The sequence below is a fragment of the Pantherophis guttatus genome, chromosome 3 (genome assembly GCF_059756535.1).
Source record: "Pantherophis guttatus breed Tessera chromosome 3, ASM5975653v1, whole genome shotgun sequence".
NCBI lineage: Eukaryota > Metazoa > Chordata > Lepidosauria > Squamata > Colubridae > Pantherophis > Pantherophis guttatus.
This window is the reverse complement of record NC_142065.1, coordinates 69551532-69560788: the sequence shown is the minus strand read 5'-3', so window position 1 is coordinate 69560788 and position 9257 is coordinate 69551532.

The following is a 9257-nucleotide window of genomic DNA, read 5'->3' as shown; positions in this document are numbered from 1 at the left end:
ATTCTAGGCCAGATGTTCATTTTTATCACAGAAATTCTTCCCAACAGTTTCTGTTTTTTTCTCATCTTAACCTATCTTTTTTAATTTCAGTCCATGTTTTAACATGGTTAATTTGAAATAACTTATAGTTCATATTTGTCATAGTGATATCCAGATATTTCACTTTCATTTCAATCTTAAAACCCATTTCAATTCACCAATTCTGTTTGTCTTCTGTTTTCATATTCTTTGTTAACATCTTCATCTTCTGTTTGTTGATCTTAAAACCTGCTCTTACACATTATTCAGCTGAATCATAACCAGTTCTGAGGTTATAAACTGAATGGTATAGGAAGTCTTTTTTTTTTTTAATTTGATTTATATGCCGCCCTTCTCTGGAGACTTAGGGCGGCTTACAATGTGTTAAGCAATAGCCTTCATACTTTTGTATATTTATACAAAGTCAGCTTATTGCCCCCACAAACTGGGTCCTCAATTTTCCTACCTTAGAAAGGATGGAAGGCTGAGTCAACCTTGAGCCTGGTGAGATTCGAACTTACAGTAATTGCAGACAGCTGGATGTTAATTACAATGCATTAGTCTGCTGAGCTATCCAGGCTCCTCACTGTTTAGCAAATGGTTTTCACAATTGCAACACTACATTGCTGTATAGAAACAGTTCCAACCATTTCAACATAATCTGAACAATTTTTCCTTAGAATTTGCCTCAGTTTTTGATATGTTTTGACTAAAATTCACACAATTCTGTCTTTCCTTGCAGTTCTTTGGATGATGGAAACCTTAGTAGTATATGCAATTTTTTCTTCATTTTCAATAAATACCAGTTGAAACAATCTATTTAAACAGTCATTTAAATAACTGTTCTAGTAAATAAATATTATCAGCAGCACACTCTCTACACAGTATAAAGCCTATTATCTTTACATTAACAATAGATGTTAGACAATTATGTTTTACGTTAGCCAGAGATACCCAATAACAAGTTAATTAACCACTGTTAGTTTTTTTCTTAAGTTATTAAATAATTATCAAGCCACTTCAGTGGTTAAGAACTTTGTAGATTGCAAAATACTGTTGATAAATGCTAAGGTGGAGTTTCATATACTGGACTTTTAAATTTTAATGCAAAATGCTGCCTGGGTAATTGCTCATTCACCAACTAGCTTTTGGGGAAAGAAACAAATCACAAGATAATTGTTTTGCAGAAAGCCACTTCCTCAGTTGCTACTTTGGGCAAGAGATCCTCTACTACCCTTGCTTCCTTCTGACCTTGTTTCTGAACAGGTGAGCAAATTTTCAGACATAATTCTGGGACTCATCAGCATTCTTGCAAATCAAGATGGTGGTGGTAGGGTAATTTTATAAATAAAAGCCAGGTAAACTAAGGAAGGAACCTGAACAAAGCAATTGTCTGTGAGAATTTTGCACTTCCAGGCATCACATAGAGTCATATACTCACTCCCTTAAACATTTCTGTAAAGTTTAAAGGCTAAGCAAGACAATCAAAACAGAAGAAAAAACTTATGGCATTGTGTCCCAAAGGTGCTTTTTTTCAAAAGGCAAGTGGACTTGCTTTGTTTTTCCTTGAAGGCATTTCGCTTCTAATCCATGAAGGTTCTTCAGTTCTGACCGAATGGTGGAGGATGGAAGGATTTATATTCCTTGGTTGTTAGCACTCTTTCTGAGAGTCGTTGAGGCCATTTGGGGATTTTTCTGTGCGCTCAGGGTCACCAGTGCAAATTATTTTTTTCTTAGAACTGCTGAAAGTTACAACACAGTCCTTTCAGCAGTTTCAAGAAAATTCAACAATCTTTTGAAAAAGCACCTTTGGGACAGCCATGACTTCCTGACTGAGAATCTCCATAGACTTTGTGGCATTGTGAATGCTAGGCATGTAAATTGTTCAGAATTATTGTTTAAAATTTCCAGTCAGAAAACTCCAGAGTAGAAAGGCTAAAAAATATTCACCTGAGAGACTAAATACCACAGGGAATATGTTGTTAATATCAAGTGAGTTTTATTAGCTGAAGTTCTTTTCCTCCAGAGAATAGGAATATGTCTTAGTAATCACATGAATTATTTGGTAGCCATCATCTCTATAGGAGTTATTAATCATCCGCAATGGCTACCTCTCTCCTGATTTCCCAGTTTTGGGCTTCTTTGGGCTATTTTCCCAATTTCAGACTTTTTCAGGCTACAGATGTTGCATTAAGCTATAACGTGGCTTGCTTCGTTTTATGCCTTAAATGACTTCTTAGATTTATTTGTTTATTTATTTATTATCCCACCTTTATTACAAGTAACTCAAGGCAGCTAACATATATAATATTCCTTTTTCCTATTTACCCTACAACTACCCTGTGTGGTGAGTTGTCTGAGAGAAAGTGAATGTCATGTCTAAAATGGGATTAGAACTCACAGGCTTCTGGTTTCTAGACCAGCACCTTAACCACTACACCAAACTGGCTCCCACACCAAATTTCTGGCTTCTTCAAAGAATGAATGCCAATATAGTGTCCTCTGAGCAGAGGCTATGAATATAGAACTTACTTGTCACTGTTTTGAGGCATTCATGGCCATTCTTATCTGGATCTGGTTTGAAAATCTACCTGATCACCTCAGATACCTCTATGGTGGTTTATGAATGCAGTAAACTTTAAAACCTGATATTTTCTACATCACTTTTTCTATTTTCAAGTAATTACATTTTTCAAAAAAAGTGGAAATAAATTGGTGGTGGGGAATAGTTTAATTGATCTTCAGATTGAATAAACTACTTCAATACCATATACAGTAACTGAAGCAGGGAGAAGAACATGTATCATCCTTAGAGGCTTACAAATTGCAGTCAACTTCCATTCCCTCAGAGCAGAGCTGCTGTGTTCACAGTTCTTTTAAAAGCTTCATGTTCCTCAAGGAATAGAGAACCATAAGCATGTTCTTACCAGAAAGTACATTTTCTGTAAAATGATGTATATTGCAACTTGATGTATTTCCTCGCTGTATTCCAGTAATAACTGCATTGCTTACGTTTTCTGCAGAGAAATTACTTCTTGATCCTGTTAATTTATGTATAAGAAATGATCTGATGCTCCTGCTGTGCTTACTGAGCTATTAAACTGTTTTTCCCTGCCCATCCCCATTTTTATAAGACAAAGATTCAATATGAATATGACTTTCTGACTATCTCCTTGCTTAGTAAAATGAACTTTAATGGATTACTAATTCTACTGAACATTTAACAAGACAATACAGAACACCAAAATAATGCATGAATTATTTACCAAAGTGTAGGAAAACTGATCTTCATCATAGAACAGCATTGTGAATAGGAAACAAGTAACAGCATCAAAGATAAGAGGGAAAGATTATTTTAACCAGCAACTGTCTCTTGCAGTGTTCTTATCAGTAGGGGATTGTATTGCATACGTCTTCCCAGGAAATGTCTATCATTGTAATATACACACATAATTGTGAAGAGATACTTGGTATCTATCTACTGTTCACAGAAACAGAAAAACATTATACTATTTTCGCATCATAGAGAAATCCAAATTATGATAGTTTGCAGTGGGTCACAAGTTCTAGCTGAACTACTACATACTTGGGCAGTCCTAGAAATTATGTTTATTAGCTAAAAAGAGATTGTGTTTGTACATCCATTTCTTTCTTAACATGTTCACTGAAGTTGTCATTTCTTAGGGTTGGGATTAGTTGGGACAATTCTTAATTTTCCTATTTAGCTCCATAGGAGATGGTGAACTCAATTCAACTTACATTCAGACTTGGCACATATTGCAGGGCCAGTTTGAAAGTGCTTCTCATCTTAAATGATAGCAGGTTTAGAGAATATTAAAAGTCTCCTTCTAATCGAGCATGACTCCTGATCCATTTATGGACACATCCAGATGGTTACATCCAGATGGAAATTGCCTTCCTTTCCCCACCCCTCTTTGATCATTTACTTCTTAGTGTATCTTACTGCATTTCCCCTTCTAGAACTAAGTAGGTCCAAGCACACTTAACTTAATCAATGTTGATTAAGTCTTGTCACCATTAAGATAGATTCTCTATTGTTTCATATTTTCAGGTAGCTTATGTTTCCAATTTTACTTACATTACAATGGTTCTCATATAGCAACTTATTAAATCCATTATTAAGAAGGAAAATGTGGAAAGGTTTTAATTATTTAAACAATTCCAAGAAACTATAGGTCTATAAAATAAAAGTTCTGTGCTTATCTAGGCATGAATGTCGTAAGTATTTTTTTATTCTTATACTGTGATTTGAATAAGGCGTTAAAAAAATCATATGAACTCCACTCTTCTATGGATGGTGATACTTGGAAAATTATAGAATTATAAGTTCCTTTTGTTGGAATTGTCCTATTCTTTCCATCCTGGTGTTTTTTTTTTCTTCCTAACGTTTTTCTCCAAGTGCAGGGCCCACTTTTATTCAGATCATTCAATATTAATTCATTGATTGTGACAGGAATTGACTGACCAGCTTGTCACCTGAGCCTAATGTCATGGACTGAGAGAGAATGACTGGCCCAAAGTCACCGGTTGGATTCATGCCCAAGATGGAACTAGAACTCACTATCTCCTGGTTTCTAACTTGATGCCTTAACCACTAGACTAGACCATGGGTGTCAAACCCCAGCATCACGTTGCCGTCACGTGATGTTTCACGTTTTTTCCCTTCATGGAGCTGTGGTGGGAGTGGCTTGTACCCGCAGGCCAAATGACACATTTGGCCTGCGGGCCACCAGTTTCTCACCCCTGCACTGGACCAATCTGGCTTTCCTTTCTATTCTCATACACTTATTGATATATCCTTGGCTATAGCTTCAGAGCATGTGACACATCAGTAACAACGTAGTTTAAGAAGATTGCAATATCTGGCACATATGCTGCTTCAATTCTATAAAAAAAGGTAGGAGAGAAATGAAATAAAAACTGAAATATAAATTTTGAAATCGAAGATGCAAAATCTTAATCACTAAGCAATGTGATTCTAGATATTCATTCATTCCAAATTCTGTTCTACCCAGTTCAATGGAGACCTTTGATAATTCTGTATTGCCTTAATGCAGGGTTCTAGCCTTGGCCCAATGTAATTCAACTAGATTTATGATCTAGTAAATAAAAAGATGGTTATTAAATTTGCTACAGAGATTGGCTAACAAATCTCACAAAGAAAAGGGGGCCAAACTATTTTCCAAAGCACCAGAAGACAAAACAAGAAACAAGTATGAAAACTCACCCAGGAGAGAAGAAACCTAGAACTAAGGAGAAATTTCCTGACAGTGAGAACAATCAACCAATGGAACAGTTTGCCTCCAGACATTGTGGGTGCTCTTTTAAGAAGAGACTAGACAGCCATTTGTCTGAAATGGTATAGGGGCTCCTGCTTGAGCCCCTGTACCATTTGTCCTGCTTCTTGGACAAGAAGACATCCAAGGTCCCTTCCAACTCTCTTCTATGTTGTAACAGTTCAAAGAACAAAAAGACAATTCAAACTGATTCTTACAAGCTTAAAAACTGATGTTTAACCATGATATGCATACAGTCTAGAGTCTGGATGGTAACATCAAATGTACAGGCTGAGAACTAGGGATTCCTGGCTTATCAACAATGCAGTACTGTACTAGAACAATTAGCTAACCATGAACACGCAGTATTATGCAGCAACTAAAAGAGTCAATGAAATATTGGCTGCATTAACTGCATCAATATCATAAGAGGTGATCCTTCCATCTGTACTGATTAAATTTCTTACTCTGCAGACTAAAAGATACATGGTTGGTTCAGCTACAGTAATGACAAGGATATTAGAAACCATAAGGCACAACTAAAGAAATTTACTTGCAAAACAGAAGCCTAACAAGATACATAGTATAAAAAGTTCTGATGCACAAGGACTTGCTCTTATTAAAACCAAGGACTGGATAAAAATCAGTGGATTGATATTAAAAGGAAGGAATTTTGAATATTGGGAGGAATTTCCTGATAGTTAGTGCTATTAAATAGTTGAAAAGTCTGTGCAGAACGATGGTATGCTTCTGTTTTAGGAAATTGTCCAACTTGGGTTGGATGTAGCAAATATAAGTTTAGTAAATTCTTGCAGGGAATGGGGGATTAGACTAGGTAACCTTTAGGTCTCTTTCCAATTCACACTTTCTCTGATTTCACTTTCAGTATGTATGTATGTATGTATGTATGCATGTATGTATGTATGTATGTATGTAATTGATAATAAATTGTCATAAAGGGAGAATAAGACTCCCTCTTTATAAACAATCAATGAAAGATTTTTCTATGCTACAAAGATAAATAAAATAGAACCTCTTTCATTCTAAATCATCACCAGCTATCCTGCCCAGTCCCACTTGTTCAATATTTATTAATTTTAAAACATGTTTTCCAACCATGTCTTTCTTCATTCAAGTTTTATTAGATTTCTTTTGATTTCTACTGAAGGATGACTAACAGGCAAATACAGGGATTCTCGTTCGTTCGCCGAAGTTTTTTTTTTTTTCTGCATCATTATTCCTATAACTTTTATTTTATTTTCCTGGAAGAGCCGTGAGTAATTTTCCTCTTCCGCTCACCCCAGACGATTGCAGGATTAAATCTTGGCGAAAGTTATCAGCCATGGATTGATCGGCTTCTCTGTTGAAACCCGGCAAAAGAATCGCAGAGCGAGAATGTCATTGGTATGCATGAAACTTGATCTGCTCATCTCAAAACCAAATCGATATCTGATGGGAATTCCAGGATATCATATTTGAACCCAGCCAAAAGGATCCCACTTTCGGTAAAGCCCCTTTTCTACTTAGCAGATACTCCCGCCCACTTTCCATTTTCTGGCAGTGACGCACCTGTATACGTCACGCCGAGTGCTGTAAGACTCCACCCTTCTCCTCTGCGGTAGCTGCTGGGTCCTAGCACGTACTCTCACTCCTTCGAACGGCAGTTTGTGAGGATTTGCAAGGCAAAGGCAAAGAAATAAAGAGCTGGCAGGAAGCAAATGTTACGATTTTTTAAAAGTGCATATCTCTCGCACGATTTTTATACGGGGGGGGCCGCCTAAAGACACAATCCCTTTGCGAATCACATCCAATATGCAAAGAATCACTAGCAAACCATTACCATCATAGTTCTAACTATTGTGGGCCGCTCTGGGATTAAAAAGTGGAACCAGAATCAGGACACACAGTTTTGTATTTTATGTGGGAACTTTTTTGCATTGTGTGTGGGAACCAGTGGCAGTTATTATCAAAGCAGACCATATTTGTCTGCAAAGCCATGAAGTATGATTATTTCTTAACTATTTACAGATTTTATTTCTGGTGCCGCCATGGACATGGATGTTAGGAATGAATTCTCATGATTTCCTGTAGTGAAACCACATTGAAAACTTAATTCACATTTGCTTGCACAAAGTAAGCAATTAAAATCATTATTAGAAAAAAGAACACCCTCCAAAATTGGCCCATGGCGTGAATCCTCATGATTTTGCATGATAGTCACCTGCTATTACCATTAAAACACAAAACACGTCTAGTGGCACCCAGAATAAGCCATTAGAACTACAGTACATTTTCCAGCTATGTAGGACAAGTACCAGACAGAATTCCCATATAATTCAGAAAACATCAAGTGTGGAGCAGGTTGCTATCAATCTAGAATAAACTTGAAATCTACAAACAAGCAATAACAGACATCTTAGTTCTAAATCCAGTACTCTGAAACTAAAAGAATTAAATGTAATAAGGAAAAACGTGGGCTATTACATTTTAATAAAGGGTAAGACAAACAGGAAAGGGTACAAAGAAGAACGGGATGGTTGGGAACAAATTTCTGAAAAGGTGTCACAAATTATCTGTGTAACTCTTTACTTGCGGCTGCCTTTGAAGATTTCTGGGAACCTGCAGATAACACAGAACAAGATTTTGCATTGGATGCCACTGTTCAAAATCTTTGATGATAGATCCCTAGAGAGTTGCACAATTGTCTCCTTTGAACTGAATCTACCTGTGATTTAATCAAGAGAAGTTGCTTAAGAAGTAAGGGGAAATTATCTAGATCAGGGGTGTCAAACTCATGTCGTCACAGCAGTGTCACGTGACATATCGTAACCCTTTCCCCCTTTGCTAAACTGGGCATGGGCGTGGCCAGCGTTTGCTGCATCTGGCCCGCAGGCCAGGAGTTTGACAGCCCTGATCTAGACCTTTTAAATGGCTAGCTCTGTCCTGAATTTCAGATCACATTCATTATGGACATTTTGCGAAAAACTGTCCAAAATGAGAAATGAGATGGTTTTCCATAAAATAAAAGGGTTCAAATGGAATATTACTGTGTATACATCATACAAACCATTTTTCTGCTCTTCTGTTGTTTTTAAAACAAAACTTTATATAAGTAAACAAATTTTAATAAAGAAGGAGCTCATTCCCTGTAACTGATAATTACTTTTAGAGAAGATATATGTCTATATTACATTCATTCTTCACATTTTAATAAACAAGTTGGTGTATATATGGTTTCTTTTAAAAAAACATCTGTTGGTTTTGTACAAATGTATTGTGTGCTGGCAATTTCTTGGAATTTACCTAAAACTAATCCTTTGTCACTTTTCAGACCATCTAGTTGACTATTGCTGTCCCCGAGAACCATAATGAAGTCCTCTGAAAATTTGAAAGGCCTATAATGATTTATAAGTATACTTTAGTCCATAAACATGTATTTGCTGTGCTGAGTAAACTTGATATGCTTTGGGATGGGTAGAACAGAAATCATCTCTAGAATTATGCTGAGTGAAATGCAGGATGTTGGAAGAACAGAAATGGCAGCTCCTAGCTATATCTCACCTTCTGACTCCAGTAAATTTCCTGCTATTTTAGGAATCATAGCAAATACAACTGTATCTCATTGTTAAATAAGATTCAATTATCAGTCCAGTGGAATGGGGAGTGGGTGCCACTAGCAAAATTATTTCAGCAGCAGCAGATACCCACAATTATATAGAATAGCCAACATACAGTCCTCCAGATACTGCCCTCCCAAACCCCATAATCCTCACAGCTGCCGTCATTTTATAGATGTATATATGTACATATGTAGTATGATATACATGTATATGTGTATATTGAGAGCTGCAGTGCTAGAGAAGGTTCCTGCATATTCCTTGGACAGCAAAGGTGACTAACAAGCAACTACTGATAGAAATTTATGAAGGAGACCTCCAACTT